Source organism: Thamnophis sirtalis, unplaced genomic scaffold, assembly GCF_051295495.1.
Source record: "Thamnophis sirtalis isolate CommonGarterSnake01/CBP01778 unplaced genomic scaffold, rThaSir2_p1.2 scaffold_2, whole genome shotgun sequence".
Taxonomy (NCBI): domain Eukaryota; kingdom Metazoa; phylum Chordata; class Lepidosauria; order Squamata; family Natricidae; genus Thamnophis; species Thamnophis sirtalis.
The window spans coordinates 174620425-174635890 of record NW_028261382.1 but is presented as its reverse complement, the minus strand read 5'-3'; the positions used below and the strand labels follow the sequence as shown (position 1 = coordinate 174635890).

At 40.9% G+C, this 15466-nt stretch overlaps 1 long non-coding RNA gene across 1 annotated transcript in view; it reads left to right on the top strand.

Moving 5' to 3' along the window:
* LOC148049288 (uncharacterized) overlaps positions 1-12317 on the top strand; it is a 32875-nt gene extending 20558 nt beyond the window's left edge. The window contains exon 2 of the long non-coding RNA XR_015695403.1: positions 11968-12317. This is a non-coding gene — a long non-coding RNA (uncharacterized LOC148049288). The remainder of the gene's footprint in view (positions 1-11967) is intronic.
* The last annotated feature ends 3149 nt before the right edge of the window (positions 12318-15466 follow it).

Sequence of the window (15466 nt, the reverse complement as noted above, 5' to 3'; positions counted from 1 at the left end):
TAACCGGTTCGGCAGATTTGATGAACCGGTTCTACCGAACAGGTGCGAACTGGTAGGAACCCACCTCTGCTCCCGCCCAATCGGGAGGAGGGTACTGTCCATATCTAGGTGCCCATATGTTATACGTCCAATATATTTTCCATACCATGCCTAGGATTGACTTTTCATTGAAAGAGGCCGATCTTCTTGGATCCTCTGTGGCTAAATATACTCCCCCTTCTCCAAATCTTTACCTCAAAAGAAAGTTTTGGAGATCGAGAGGAAGATATCCAAACTGGTTGGATTGAGGAGTGGTTCTTCAGGTTCTAACGCCCTCTTCCTCTCTTTCCTGGACATATCTTCTTCAACTGCCCAAAGGTACCAAGTGGAGCATGGTTCCAATTCATGTCATCCACTCTTCAATTGCTTCATGTTCCAAAGAAGTCCATCTAACTTTCCAAGATATGGCTGGATCATCTCACCAGACCCTGCCTAGTTAGCTTCTAGCTGTGAAGAGTCTTGCAAGGGCCTCTTCCACAACCTTTCCCAGAGGGTGTAACCCTAAACAAGACCACTAGCCCAGCCTCTTCAGACACAGGCACAATAATTTGTGAGGAATTAGCCTCTGTTTATTATATCTGCTGCTTTTATTTGGTTTGTTGTAATTGTGTTTAAATTTGTTTAAAGCCGACGTCTGATTTTATTAAAGTTGCCTTGATTTTGAATGTTGTGATTAGTACTCTAGGCTACCCAAGGAAGACTGGAGTTTTCAAAAACAAGAGGGGAGGAAGAAGGGCTCCCTAACCAGGAAGTTGTGGTTGAGGACAACCCTATGAAGTTTTTTAAAACTGGTAACAAAAAACTGGTGGAGATGTGATAGACAATTATATGCAATTTCCGACCTGATTAGAGAGAAGCCGGTATTCTTACCAAAACACTGGATCAATTTCTGCCTCAGTATGGAAGTGTTCCATTTTCATGCTGGCTCTGATGAAACCATATATGAACATCTTGCTGATTTATCATAAATTAAAATCATTCCTTCCAGATCTGGAATGGCCGTGTTTCTGAACCATGTGCAAGCCACAATATAATGAGTAACATTTGTATGACAGCAACATTTTACTCAGAATTTGTCTCATTGCTAATGTAAGTCAGGTTCATTTGGTCAGATTCTCTCTCTCTCTCTCTCTCTCTCTCTCTCCCTCCCTCCCTCCCTCCCTCCCTCTCTCTCATTTCTCATCTATCTATCTATCTATCTATCTATCTATCTATCTATCTCCATATCCATATCCATATCCATATCCATATCCCTAGATAGATAGATAGATAGATAGATAGACAGACAGATAGATAGATAGATAGATAGATTAGAGATAGAGATAGAGATAGAGATAGAGATAGAGATAGATAGAGATAGAGATAGAGATAGAGATAGAGATAGAGATAGAGATAGAGATAGAGATAGAGATAGAGATAGAGATAGAGATAGAGATAGAGATAGAGATAGAGATGAGAGAGAGAGAGATAGAGATAGAGATAGAGATAGAGATAGAGATAGAGATAGAGATAGAGATAGAGATAGAGATAGATAGATAGATAGAGAGAGAGAGAGAGAGAGAGAGATTAGAGATAGAGATAGAGATAGAGATGAGAGAGATAGAGATAGAGATAGAGATAGAGATAGAGATAGAGATAGAGATAGAGATAGAGATAGAGATAGAGATAGAGATAGAGATAGAGATAGAGATAGAGATAGAGATAGAGATAGAGATAGAGATAGAGATAGAGATAGAGATGATAGAGATAGAGAGAGAGAGAGAGACAGACAGACAGACAGACAGACAGATAGATAGAGATTGAGACTGAGATTGAGATTGAGATATATAGATATATAAAGATATAGCTATAGATGATATAGATATAGATATAGATATAGATGATATAGATGTAGATGTAGATGTAGATGTAGATGTAGATGTAGATGTAGATGTAGATGTAGATATAGATATAGATATAGATATAGATATAGATATAGATATAGATATAGATATAGATATAGATATAGATATAGATATAGATAGAGAGAGAACACATGGCCAGCAAGCCACTCCCACCAGGTCACATGGCTGTCAAGCCACTCCCACCAAGGAGGCCACACCCACAGAGTAGGTTCCAAATTTTTTTGAAACCCACCACTGCATCTTAGGCACATTTTACGTTTTCCATGGATATCTCTGAAGTACACTTTAAAGGCCAGAGTGAAGAATTGGGAAGTTGCTTTAAAAGAATCCTTGTCTTGCCCGGATCTCACCTTCTGACTTTATAATATACAAAACAGAGGAATACTTTATTATGGGGAGTTAAACTTAATAATCATAAGGTGCAGCTGCCAAATAGGGTGGATTTGACCAGGAATAACATCTGGCTAAAAATTTGGCTAAGCTTTCTGGCTACCTCGTCTCACAGCTGTTTATTTCCTGAGGTCATTTCATAGTCTTCTCGTGTTTCAGGGCCATTTTAGGACAGCATCTTGAAAGCACCATTGTCCTTCACCCACCACATAGTTCTGTGCTGTGCTGATAACTTTTCCACTGCTGGCCTTAATGAAGAATCCAAAAATTCTACAATACAATTAATACATTTACAGTATGGAATCAAGTTAGCTGCCAAAGACGGCGATGTTTCTTTTTTTTTTTTTTTTTTAGACTTCTATTTTTTTATTTTCCATTTTCATTTTCGTACAGTCACATATATACTGTACAGAACCGGGGCCATATAACATTAAACAATAAACACAGCCATTCCTCTTCTCAACAATACCCCCCAAAATAGAAACCCAATGTACCTCTTCGACCCTCCATACACCCTTTCTTTCGCCCCCCTCCAACTTTCCATCTTCCCTCCATCCTTCCCCTCTATCCTACTTCCCCTCCCCCTCTACCACTCCTCTCTCCCGGTACACTCCCTCCCTTCCTTCTCCCCCTCCCTCCAGTCCTCTCTCCCACCCTTGCTACCCCTCTTTCTTCTATCCCTCTGCTCCTCCCTTCGGTGTATTTCTACTATCTGTTAATATATTCAGCTTGTCCTATTTTTACACTGGAATTAAAGAGCAACAGTATACAAGTGCAATCGTGTTACTTTAAAATCTAGCACATACTATATATTCCCCCTCCCCCCTCCCCCCTAAGACCCCACCTCCCTTCTCTCCCCCCCCCCCGACTTCCCAGAGCCCGTACACGGTGTAACTTTTTAACAAACACAGTTTAAAATATATGAAGACAAAGGAAATTAAAAAAAAAAGAAAGTCAATAACATCTCTGCTTGAACTCGGCTTCTTCCTGTTGCACAAACTTTAAGCAGTTTAAATTATTCCTAATCTTAAGCATAGGCTATCTGGAATTTCTTACTCCCGTATTTGTTTTGTGTATAGTCAATCCATTTTTTCCAGTCTCGTTTATATCTCTCATTTGAGTGATCTTTTAAGATATGCCGATATTTTAGCCATCTTGGCTAGGTTTGTAACTTTCAATGTCCATTCTTGAGTTGTAGGCAAGTCTTCCTTCTTCCAGTATTGCGCCACCAACAGTCTTGCTGCCGTTATTAGGTGCAGAACCAAGTTGGATTAGACGGCGACGTTTCAAGAGCAAAATCCCTCTTCGTGTGACAATGTGATTCCAACAGCAAAGGAGGTGAATCAGATGGGCCGAGGGAAGGATTGCCTCAGAAGTGTGATTTGAAATCTAAGAGCATACTGCAGACATTCAAATCAGCACTCGAAGCTAGGATGTCGCATCAGGAAAAATCCCTTGAACTGATTGCGTTGATTTGCTAGGGTGAAGAAACCAATGGCGGAGGCCCCATGTTTATTTAAACACATAAACAAGGAAAGGCATTGACTGATTCACAAGGAGGAACTCTTGTATTTAGATGCAACTCCTATCTAGTTCTATCAAAACTAGTCAGACTCTTACTGGCAATTTCCCATAAAGAAACACCCAATTGAAATTCATGAATCATTGGTGCTCTCAGGAATCACCCCATTTGCATTCTAAAAAAAACGCAGTTCTTTGCAAAGGTGGAAATATTTTTTTTTCTTTTTGTTGCATGAAAATTAAAATACCTTGACAAGACTGGGGGATCTAAACATCATCTACACCAGTGTTTCTCAACCTTGTCAACTTGAAGATGTCTGGACTTCAACTCCCAGAATTCCCCAGCCAGCATTCGCTGGCTGGGGAATTCTGGGAGTTGAAGTCCGGACATCTTCAAGTGGCCAAGGTTGAGAAACACTGATCTACACAGTTCTTCTAATTCTAGTGAGGGTCCATTTTGGGCTCTGAATATGTTTGCAGTTCCCTATTCAAAGCTGGGATGCAACTTGAGGCCTTCCGGACTCACAACGAGCAGATGGCAGCTTTAGTCAGAATAGAATAGAATAGAATAGAATAGAATAGAATAGAATAGAATAGAATAGAATAGAATAGAATAGAATAGAATAGAATAGAATAGAATAGAATAGAATTTTATTATTTGTATGCCGCCCTTCTCCGGGAGGACTCAGGGCGGCGAACAATTCAAACGGGGGGAAAGGGGAACATAAAAACGAAATACAAATAATAAAAATAGGCAACAGTCGCACAACCATACATGTCGAGAGGGGAAGGAACTCATCACCCCCAGGCCTGCCGGCAAAGCCAGGTTTTGACGGCTTTTCGGAAGGCCTGGAGAGAGGTGAGGGTCCGAATCCCTGCGGGGAGTTCGTTCCAGAGGGCCGGAGCCACCACAGAGAAGAACCTTCACATATTTTTTTCTAGTATCCCAACTACACACTTTTCAGCACTAGGGGTCCTTCCTCACAGTTCCATACACATTGGTCAACTCAACTGCAGTTGGTGTGGTGTCGAGTGCGGTACACAGGACTGTCCTTGAAGACTGTTCAGAAGGAGTTAAATGATAACACAATCATGCTGTGAAACAGATTAACAACGATATCATGAAAAACTGATATATCTATGAATTGAATACTCTAGAATTTTTTGCTTTAAAAAGGATAAGGATAACAACGATTTTATGTATACTTGATAGAGGATTGGTGATATAATGTTAAGAACATATTACAATGATATCTTGTTGTTGATAAATAATTTTAATAAGGGAACAATTGAAAATTGGTATATATATATGCAGCGACGATTTAGAATATTTTGTTGAAAAATGAAGGAATAAGATTTCTGTTTGAAGGTATGAGGTACAAGGATAACAATGAACGTAAGCATACCTGATAGTTGATTGGTGGAATTATGCATAATGGAAAATAGTGATATATAAATATAAATGGCTGTGTTTATTGTTTAATGTTATATGGCCCCGGTTATGCACAGTATATATGTGACTGTACGAAAATGAAAATGGAAAATAAAAAACACATTTATACATTTACACATAAATATAAATGGTTGGTAAAAAAAAATCTTTTCTTTCACATGGGGATTATATAAAGGTATACATAAATACTATGATTTATTGGGGGGAAAAAATAATACTAATCGTAACTGAACATATACTGTACAATGAAAGGGAGGTATTTAGTTATACTAGATGAAAAATCTGTGATGGTAAATGTTATTCGAGAATACGGATGCTAAAACACCTGTAACCAAACGACATGCTGTATGTGATGATGCTTTTTTTTTAATGTATGTGTTGTCTGTGTAGTAAAAATAAAAATTTATAATAAAAAAACGACTATTCAGAAGCTACAGCTGGCTCACAAGGCAGCAGGGTAAGCAGTTACGAGTGAACCTTGATATATTGCCGCAATACTTCTGCTACATGAATGTTAAACTCTACCAATGAACTTTCAGATGCAGTTCAGTTACCACCTGTAAAACCCTTTATGGCCATCTAGAGCGTGACCCGTCAAAACCGCGGTCCACTAAAGCGCGCCCGATTAAAGCGCGTACGTGACGTCATCAGCAGCGCGACGAAAAAAATTAAAAATAAATTAAAATTAAAATAAAATTAAAGCAAGCCGATTCACATAAAGGTAAGGGTTAGGTTTAGGGTTAGGGTTAGGGTTAGGTTAAGGGTTAGGGTTACGTTAAGTGTTAGGGTTAGGTTTAGGGTTAGGTTAAGGGTTAGAGTTAGGTTTAGCGTTAGGTTAAGGGTTAGGTTTAGGGTTAGGTTTAGGGTTAGGTTAAGGGTTAGGTTTAGGGTTAGGTTTAGGGTTAGGTTTGGGGGGGTTAGGGTAAGGTTTTCGCTTTAATTTTAAATTTACTGCTCACAGCACGATGTTTTCGTCGCGCTGTGATGACGTCACGTACACGCTTTCGTCGAGGGCGCTTTATTCTACCGCGGTTTTGTGGTGGAACCCATCTAGAGACTATCTCTGATCGTTTCTGCCCATTCTGTACAGTTGGATACAGCCAATACACCTTGAATACCATCCATTGAGTGTCATCTAATAGGACCAGAGGTGGGTTGCTCCTGGTTCTGCCCGGATCAGGTGACCTCGTAGTAGTGGCGGTGGGAGGTTCTGCCCACTCGCCTGGATACTTCCGCGTATGCGCAGAAGCATCAGTTGTCAGTTCCAAGCATCTATTTCATAAGGGGGAATTGTGAGTCTTAATCAAGCGGGAGAATGATTTGTTTCGGCTGTGCTGTGTGTTTAGAGTTTAGAGTTTTATTTCATTTGTATGCCGCCCTTTTCCCTAAGGGGACTCAGGGCGGCTCACAACTCAAACAAGGGAAGGGGGAATACAGACCATTGACAACAACACAAAACAATACATAATTAAAAAAACGCAACAATCATACCATTCGAGATAGGGGCAACGATTCTTTAGTCCCAAGCCTGTCATAACAGCCAGGTTTTAAGGGCTTTGCGGAAGGCCTGGAGGGTGGTGAGGGTTCGAATCTCCACGGGGAGTTCGTTCCAGAGGGTCGGAGCAGCAACAGAGAAGGCCCTCCTCCGGGTAGTCGCCGGTCAACACTGGCCGGCGGATGGAATTCGGAGGAGGCCTAGTCTGTGCGATCTGAGTGTTTTCCATGTTACGTAATGTCCATTTCCTGTTTATCTTGATTGCTTTTGAAAGGCGTCGCACCAGTTGCGATTCTACGTCGTGCAGGGGCCAGTTTTGATTTGAGGAGGGTAGCCTTATAAATAAAAACGAAGATATAAATATCCCCAGCAGTCAATTATCCCACTTGATTAAGCCTCACAACTCCCCCCAATGAAATAGACACTCGGAACCTACGACTGATGTCATGCTAAAGATGGGATTATTTAAGTGAACCAGCAGACAGCAATTAATTTGAGGAATACCTTGGTTTGCAACGGTTGGTTGTTCTTTTGTGACCTCTAGTGGTCAATTCTAGTAATGTTTCCTCAAAACAAGATTTTAAAAACTCCTTAAATTTTAAACTTATTAGTACCTTTTCCTCAGTTGGGAAAAAAAAATGAATGGGTCATCCTTTTTTGGAAAGTCCCTGCACTGTTCATGTCTTCAATTCCATAGGCTTTTGCATTTTGCAGTATGGGATTTGAACTACCCACAAAAGGGATTGGTGGTAAATCTTTCTTCAACTGTCTTTTTAAAGTTCAGCTGAGTTTTTATCTTTTTATCTTTTGCATGCAAATTTGTGTGTGTGTGTGTGTGTGAGTGTGTGTGAGTGGTGGGTTTCAAAAAATTTCGGAACCTCTTCTGTAGGTGTGGCCTGCTTTCCAGGTCCACTGGTGGAACCTCTTCTAATCGGTTCGGTAGATTTGACGAACCGGTTCTATCGAACCAGTGTGAACCGGTAGGAACCCACCTCTGGTATGTGTGTGTGTGTGTGTATATATATATATATATGTATGTATGTGTGTGTGTGTGTATGTGTGTGTGTGTATGTATGTATGTATGTATGTATGTATGTATGTATGTATGTTTTATTTGTGCTGATAAATAAATAAAACACAAATATAACAAAGGCAACAGTAAAAATATTGGGTTTCTGTCGTGATGGACTCTTGTGACGAGCCGATTGATAGATGATGGAAGCAGTTAGCTTCCTCCCATAATTGGGGCTTACCAGGGGTTGTGACACTAAATATATATATATATATTTAGTGTCATATTTAAATATATATATTTTGAAAGTTATTTTATATATATATATATATATATATATATATATATATATATATATATATATATATATATATATATATATTCAGAAGCAAGCCCTAGTTCTATTTTCTTAAATATGGAGTACTCCGCATTACACATTAATTATATTGCTAAATTAAGCTGATATGCCTTCAATTAAGTCAGCAGTTCTACAAGTCCTAGACTTATTCATCTCCTTGCAATGTGACTGATTATTGAGATAGCGTGTAATTAATTTTATATCCTGACACTACATATTTATTATGAAAAGTTAACATACATAACATTTCATATAATGGTATTAGTCACACATCTGTGTGATTTCATTGATTTATGTCTCTCTAGGCCGGTCCTTCGCTGAAAATACATGCTGGCTGAAATGCATATTAGTCTCTTGCGCAGTTACAGGATTTGGGGGGGGGGGGAAAAACCCAACCCAAGTGAAACTTGAAAGTTATTGCCGTATATACATGTGTACACTTGATTTTGGGTAGGCTATGTCATTCCTATATCTACATTGGTGACCATTTAGGACTTCGTACATTTTAAACGTCTCTGCTTTGGTACTGAAACTTCCTTCTTCTTCAGCAAAGAACGGTGGACGAACAAATGAATTCAAATACCCTCCGTTTGTTGTTGCGTGCAGGAGGGTTGAGTAAGTTTTGTACGGCGTCCACAAATAGCTGGACCAAGCTTGTAATCTTTAGAAGGGCTAAAAGTAGATGGAAAAAGAAACAGAAGCACCGAGGCAGTAAGGAGGGGTCATGTTCCTGATTGTTACCATCTGGGGTAAGGTTCCACATAAAACAGGAGTGGGAATTTGTGTGTATAAACACAAGTTAATTGGTGAGCAATGCAGGGGAACCTGATCCTGCATTAATGAGGGAGCTGCTGTCGGGCCACCAAGAGACAACGGCTTTGGAAGGCAGAAGGAAGGACTAGTCACGCATCTTGTGCCATCACCAGCAATGCTGGCCAGGTGTTGCTACAGCAAAGCCCTCCCCTCCAGTGGTTTCTCGGCTTTCCTTGAAAGGAACAACAAATTAACACCGAGTGAAATATCTGAGAATTGGCAAGTTGCTAGGGACCTCCACGGGCAATCTCAAAAACACTTGAAAAAATAAAGAAGGGTTCGGAGTGAAGCATTGCACCTGATCTCTCGGGCATGGAGGTGAATGAGGAATAAATGCAAACACTTCGGTGGTGGGATTCAGCCGGTTCGCACCTATTCGGGAGAACCGGTTGGTAACTTTCTAAGCAGTTCGAAGAACCGGTTGTTGGAATAAATCTCCTTTTGTTTTTTCTCACTTTACAGGGCTAATCCTGTAAGGAAGGCAGGAAGGAAACATTCTGGTGTTGTTTCTAGCCTAATCTTTATTGCCCTGCTTACAGAAACTGCCTCTCCAGTTAACCCTTATTACATTGTCACAGCTAAGGCAAAGCGCCCATCGACCTGAGTGACATTGACTTGGCCACGCCCACATAATCTTTATTACCTTTATTACCATTGTAACAACTAAGGCGAAGTGCCCATCATTCAAATAATTTACCAACCAGTTCTCTGCCCTAATGACCACTGGGTGACATTGACTTGGCCATGCCCACATGATCACATGACCACCGAGCCCCGCCTACCCAGCTGGTCATTAGGGCAGAGAATGGGTTGGTAAATTATTTGAATCTCACCACTGAAATACTTGATGAGATTTATTTACTGAGCCAAGAGCCTTTCTAGTAGAGAAACTGCTATATGACTTTTTAATGCTAGCTTGATGCTGTTTCCCTTTCATAAATGGAGGGCTGCATAGGAGAGAAAATAATCCAGATCCCCCCCCCTCCTCCAAAATGCATCACTAGGATGTTGAGAGGTGTTATTGTGACCCACTAGCAGGCCAGCAGATCTGGCAGCAGATTTGAACAGTGAGGAGGTTGGGGAGGAACATGGGCCAGTCCTGGAGTCTAGAGAAGGCTCTGATGAGGGCTCTGTGTCAGAAGCAGAAATGGGACCGGGGCCATCTGACAGTTATCAGCTGCCTTCGGAGTCAGACATTAGTGGGGCAGAAGAACAGCTGGAGCCTGTTCCCAGTGTGTGCATGCGCAGAGCTGCCAGGAGAAGGGAACAGCTAAGGAACAAGGGTCAACACGAGAATAAAGCCACAGGTGGATGGTGAATGGCCCCTCCCATAGGGAATAAAGAGGAGTGAAAGGGGAGTGGAGTTTGCAGGAGACAATTAGTTCAGTTCATTAGGGTGAAGATCTGTTCCTGACTTCTTGCCAAGTAGTCGCTGCTACAGCATGGAGTTTCGAAGATATTGGCCTGGCCGCTCTCCAAGCCAGATAAAGGTCTGTAGATGTGAAATCTCTTGAAAGACTGTTGGCCGGGACTTTGCTGGAGAGGAATTCACTCTAAACTAAATAAAAAGGGTTTTATTGAGGAGTCGACTTTGTGCTTTTGAGAAGCCTACGTCAGACCAGATGTGGCTTTTTAGCCACCTAACATCAAGAGTGCCTCCATAAAAGTAAAAATTACAGAACGTCAAAATGAATGGAAATACCGACATTCCGGCGGAGTAATTTGCAAATTAAAGCAAGATCCCTTTGCAAATTATTAAAGGAGATATTGGTCAAGTTACAAAAGGTCTCCAGGAACAAAGAAGAGATCCAAATTTTTTAGAATGGCAGTGATTTAAAAAGCCCCCCTTTTTCATCCTGAAAATAGCACGTCAGCGAGACATTTCTCCTCAAATGTACAGTTCATTAACATTCCTGTTAGATTCGTGATCAAAGGGTTTGAATCGCTTTGATTTTTTACATTCTCCTTTCAACACACTCCAAGCCTTTCCAAAGGCCAATGTGTTGTTATTTGTCAACAGATCTTCCTGACCATTTCCCACTAAATACCCAGAGTGAAAAAGCAGCATTTCTGCTTTGGAAAAAAATTAAAAGGCTTTTGGTAACACAGTTCATGGGATGGGTGAACGCCTGAAATGACCTAGCAAAATAATAAGCTATCGTTAACATTCTTCCTCTCAACTTCCCCCAGTCCCCAAAAGATGTCTGAAGCCTGAAAATCTTCTAGTCTCTGTTTGGTAGACATATTTAATTAAATTGTAAGTACACATTATAGGTCTGTGTTGTTTCGGATCATGGTATTTTGGCTCCCTGCCCATAGCATTTAAGTATTATCTTGCTGCAATGAATGATCCGTTTGCGCACTGCAATAGATACTCAGAGCTCTGTGAACTAAATCAAAGGTGACAGGTTTAGATGCTCTGATGTCATAAAGGTAGTTGAACCGTCTGGAACGAGGTTGCTTGTTCTAAGAAGGGGAGGCATGCGTTCTAAACTTGAAGACAGACAATGTTTGCTTCAGGAAGGCCTCTGGGAATGACGCATTGCTTGCAGATGTGTTCTGTCCTACTCAGGAATAGTAGTGCTGGAAAATTGGCCTTATACTGACTGTTGAACTAGGGAATGCTAAGAGGGGGAAAAAAGGAGATTGCTCTTTGCAATAGCATGGGTGTGGTTCTGAGCTCTTGGAGCAAATATGAAAGATAAGATCTTAATCCTGTTTAATCAATTTAATTGTGATAATACCTGCACGTACAATAGATTGAACCAAATTATGTTTTGTTCCTTGTTCTAAATTATCATGGCTACCGGTAAGGTTTTACGGTGTGGCCCCCGATCTCTCACTCCAAAGCATCTGTGGTGCCTACCATCTTTTTTTTTAAAAAGGAAGACCTGTTTTGTTGAGTGAGGTTGGTTCGAGGCATTGTCGAATTTTGAATCTGGGAAAGGATGGAATAATTGAAGTGAGCTGTTTTTTTTCCAGAAAACTGGACAAGGATTTGTGCTTTTCTACAAGGAGCCATTTGCCATCCAATTGAGTTTTCCAGGCACGGAAGAGGAAAGATATTTTCCAATGAAAAGAGCAATTACGTTTGAAGGAAGCAGGAATCAATCACTAAATTAAAAAAAAAGAAGACACTCCATGAAAGTATTTGGCAACTTTGTATTCAAATTTAAATTTAATTAAATATCAAGCACAGTGATAGAGAGCTTTAGACTGCAATCTTTCGCTTATATGTACGAGGATGAAGAAACATACTAATAGCCACGGAAATATTTGCATGTGCAAAAGTAATAGCTACTAAGGGAAATTTAAAAGGAAACTTTAATAAGGTGACTTATTCGCAAATTATTCTTGGTATTCAGGGTTAATTATGTGTTCAGAATCCCAATATCAATGGAAACTGATTTATTTATTGAATTCAACTGAATTGTTGCCCAGAATCAGAATCAAGTAGTGTCTAAAACCTGGCTTTTCCAGCAGGCTTGGGGCTGTTGACCCCTTGATTGAAGTCCAGCCCCTTCTGATTGGGTGTCTGTTGTGTTTCCCTTTTTAACTTTGTTGTGTCCCATTGTTTTTAATAATTCTTTTTAATTTTTTTTTCATTTCTGTAAGCCGCCGGAGTCCTCCAGGATTGGGCTGCATAGAAAATCAATAAATGAATGAAGAATGAATGAAGAAAGATCCATTAGTGGGCGGTAGATAGAAAAAGGTCTAGAGTTTCAAGGTAAAGTAAGGGGTAGCATGAACTCCTGTTTCGTGACCCGTCAAAAGCGCGGAGGACAAAATCGCGCTCGACGAAAGCGTGCATGTGACGTCATCACAGCGCGACGAAAAAAATTAAAAATTTAAATAAAATTAAAATTAAAGCAAGCCGATTCAGATAAAGGTAAGGGTTAAGGTTAGGGTTAGGTTAAGGGTTAGGGTTAGGTTTAGAGCGTTAGGGTTACGTTTAGCATTAGGTTAAGGGTTAGCGTTAGGGTTAGCATTATGTTAACGGTTAGGTTTAGGGTTAGGTTTAGGGTTAGGTTAAGGGTTAGGTTTAGGGTTAGGTTTAGGGTTAGGTTTGGGGGGGGTTAGGGTAAGGTTTTCGCTTTTTTTTTACATTTTTCCATCACAGCGCGATGTTTTCGTCGCGCTGTGATGACGTCAAATGCACGCTTTCGTCGAGCGCGATTTTCTCCTCCGTGGTTTTGTGGTGGAACCCTCCTGTTTATCTTGGCTACTTACTTCTCCCTGTCTGTTGGCGCTCCGGTGCTACAATTCCACACCGCTGCCTTTTTGTTCATTCGTTTTTGTTTCTAAAGGGCCAAAGGGAGAACTTTTGAGAAACCCAACTTCCAAGCAACTAGTTGCATTTTTTTAAAAAAATTAAAAATTGCTGAGCTAATCTATAAGAGAGAAACTGAGGATCTGGAAGAGTGAGCACAAGGCTGGCTGTTCCCGCGCTCCCTAACTGGTTTTGGTGTTCTCGGTGTTACAATGACACAAGGAGAAATAAGTAAGTAAGTAAGTAAGTAAGTAAGTAAGTAAGTAAGTAAGTAAAATCTTTATTACGGTCAAAGACCAGCAATAGACATTAGTTTTTACACTATATTAAAAAAAAATACTAACATTAAAATATAATTAAAAAGTATTGACCTTAAAAGTGGATAATAACATAATGGTCCAAAGATTGTTAGAGGTATGTCCAGATAATTGGTACAAGATGACAACTATACTTCTGAAGCCAATTTTGTTTCTTGTGGACATTGCAGCAGCACAGAACTTTGCCACTGCATACGTGATAACCGGGTTAGTGTCCTGGAGGAGAAAGCCTAGATAAACATTGTCTGCCCTCCCTGGCAATCTCTCTAATAAGGGGAGAATATGTGCAGACCTACACGCTCTGTATAGCTCGCAGTGTAATAGAACATGTGAATTATCTTCCACTCCTCCTTTACCACATATACAAACCCATTCGGCTATAGGTGTTCTCTTATACCTGCTCTGGAGGAATGCTGAAGGAAGAATGTTAAATCTGGCTCTGAAGAAAGCTATTTTTTGTTTTGGGAAGATCAGGTCATTTAGATATCTTGCCGATTCCCACACACCCTGTTTGATTCTGTCCCTACTGTGGAGAGGCAACCTATTTAGTTCTTCTTGGAACTCTATGTCCCTCATTCTATTAATTACTACTTGCTTTGCTTGCTCAAAGCCTAAGGACATTAAGACACAAGGAGAAGACAGTTGAAGGAGAAGGAGAAGCTCACTTGTTGGAGACCAATTGTCATGGCACGGGACAAAGAGCCGAGGTGGCGCAGTGGTTAGGGTGCAGTACTGCAGGCCACTTCAGCTGACTGTTATCTGCAGTTCAGCGGTTCTAATCTCACTGGTTCAAGGTTGACTCAGCCTTCCATCCTTCCGAGGTGGGTGAAATGAGGACCCAGACTGTGGGGAGCGATATGCTGACTCTGTAAACCGCTTAGAGAGGGCTGAAAGCCCTACGAAGCGGTATATAAGTCTAACTGCTATTGCTATTGCTAATAGGAAGCATAACTAGATCTCTGACGGGATACCACCAACTCTTGGGCCTGCACCCCTTGGGCCCACACAATGTTTACCTCAGTTATGATAAGGCAAACCAGGGTGGTCTGTTCAGATATGAGGCACAAGCTGCCCGAAGAAGGACAGCAACATTAGCATGCAAGCCTGTAGCATGGAGGTATCGGTTTTGTCAACGGCTCCTGCTGTGATTAAACAGAGAGCTATTTTTCCTACATTAATGAAGCTGAAAGATATTTGTTTTGATTCCGTCACTCTCACCTCATTAGGCAAGAGGAGAGCTAACTTATACACGGGGTCAGACTCGCCTGAGGTTCTGCTGACTCTTCCTAAATTAACATGTTAATTCTCCGTAATAAAATTCATGATTTACCAAAAAAAGATATCCAACACCTTGATCCGCGACATCCCATAATGCTAGGGCTTCAGGCTCTGCTCTTGTTTACAAAGCAGCTGGACGGAGGACTTAAAAGACCTCCAAAAGCCATATATGATTCCCTTATGGAACGCAGGGCCATTTTTAGAAGTGGGTTGAAAAGATTCAAGATTCAAGAGATTCAAGATTTAATGAATTTGCATGCCGCCCAATCCCGAAGGACTCCGGGCGGCTTACATAAAAACAGTTTTAAAAAAATACTAAGAAATTTAAATAAAGAGACAAAGTAAGTTAAAAGGACACAACATGCACTCAACTTTAGTGGGGCTGGAACTCAGTCAAGGGTCAACAGCCCCAGGCCTGCCGGAATAGCCAGGTCTTAGTAGACTTTCGGAAGGCCGAGAGAGTGGGGAGGGTCCGGATCTCTGGGGGTAGATCGGTCCATAGGGCTGGAGCAGCTACAGAGAAGGCATGATGTCACATGACTGTGGAAATGTCTTCAGACAGTGCTGGTACAATGGCTTAGAAACAGCCTCTAAAGTTGGCTACAACCAGCAGAGT